Source organism: Microtus pennsylvanicus, chromosome 16, assembly GCF_037038515.1.
Source record: "Microtus pennsylvanicus isolate mMicPen1 chromosome 16, mMicPen1.hap1, whole genome shotgun sequence".
In the NCBI taxonomy this organism is placed as follows: Eukaryota; Metazoa; Chordata; class Mammalia; order Rodentia; family Cricetidae; genus Microtus; species Microtus pennsylvanicus.
Window position 1 is genome coordinate 14,351,847 of NC_134594.1, and position 1,749 is coordinate 14,353,595.

The 1,749-nt window shown below is 36.0% G+C and overlaps 1 pseudogene; it reads left to right on the forward strand.

Annotated features, from left to right (window-relative positions):
* Positions 1–468: 468 nt before the first annotated feature.
* LOC142836669 (5S ribosomal RNA) lies at positions 469–585 on the forward strand (annotated as a pseudogene).
* Positions 586–1,749: the final 1,164 nt, after the last annotated feature.

Consider the following 1,749-nt stretch of genomic DNA (forward strand, 5'->3'; position numbering starts at 1 on the left):
GTGACACTCCTTTTCGCTTTACTCTCTCTAGGAATTTTATGATAAAGGCATATTAGATTTTGTCAAAGATCTTTTCTACATCTATTGAGATGGGTATGTGATTTTTGTCTTTAAGTCCATCTTTTATTATTTATTACATTTTTTGACTTAAATGGGTTGGGCTATCCTAACATCTTTGGGATGAAGTCAACTTGTCACAGTAGATGATCCTTTTGATATATGCCTGTGTTTAATTTGCAATTATTTCATTTGTTTTATTAAAGGTTTTTGCATCTATGTCCATCAGAAAGACTAGCTTCTCCCTCCCTCCTTCCCTCCTTCCCTCCTTCCCTCCTTCCCTCCTTCCCTCCTTCCCTCCCTCCCTCCCTCCCTTCCTCCCTCTTCTTTCTTTTGTTCGTTTTCTCTTGATATGAATGTTGTTCTTTTGCCGAACTACAGCACCCGGTATTCCCAGGTGGTCTCCCATCCAAGTACTAACCAGGCCCTGAACGCGCCCGATCTCGTCTGATCTTGGAAGCTAAGCAGGGTCGGGCCTGGTTAGTACTTGGATGGGAGACCACCTGGGAATACCGGGTGCTGTAGTTCGGCAAAAGAACAACAATGTCATCACCCAGTTTTGATATTAGAGTTATTTTAGTCTCATAGAAGGACTTGGGAATTATGCATCATGTTTCTATTTTTGTGCATAATTTAAGAAGGGTTGGCTGTAGATCTTCTTTGAGAATCTGGTAGAATTCTGTTGTCAATCCATCTTAACCTTTTCAGCCAAAAGGTTTTTGTTATTGTTTTTATCTCCTCATTTATTACGGGTCATTTAAGTTGCTGATCTCATCTTGATCCAGCTTCGGTGGTCTGGATGATTCTAGAATTTATCCATTTCTTTTAGATTTTGTAATTTAATAGGAGTACAGGCTCTTAAAGTATTCCCTTATAATATTTTGTATTTCTTCTGTGTTTATTGTAATGTTTCCCTGTTCATTTCTGATTCTGTTCATGTGAGTCCTCTTTCTTTCTTTTGGTTAATTGGGCTAAGGGTTTTTCAATATTGTTTATCTTCCCAAAGAACCAGCTGTTAGATTTTTGATTCTTCATATTGTTTTTTTCTGTTTCATTTTCATTAATTTTTGCTTTTTTATTTTTACCATTTCTTGTTCTTTACTAGATTTGGATGGATGTGGTTTATTCTTGCTTTGCTAAATTCTTGAATTGTAGTAAACTATTCATTTGTGTTTTTTCCTGATGTTTTCCAATGTAGGCTTATGATATGTCTCAGAGGTTTGTTGCCTTGAGTTTTTATTTTTATTTAATTCTCAGAATTTTAAAACGTCTTTCTTGATCTCTTCATTGACCTACTAATCATTTAGTAGAGAGTTGTTTAATCTCTATGAGTTTGTATATTTAACAGCAATTTCTTTGCTGACCATTCATTTAAAGTTTTATTACACTGTGGTCAGATAGGACACATAGTTATTTCATTTTTTTCTGAATTGTTTGAGATATGTTTTTTTTTTTTTTTGTACCAGGATGTTGTCTGTTTTAGTGAGGCTTCCACATGCTGCTGTAGAATGTGTATTCCTTGGTGTTTGGGTGGAATATTCTGTAGATACATGTTATAAAATCAGCAGGTCTTCCTGGGCTGGGGTTAATCTGTGCCTTTAGTATGTAGTAGAGCATTGTTTGTGAAATCGGGTGCACCAGAATTGGCGCATGTATGTTTAGAATAGCAATATCCTACTTTATGGTCTCCTT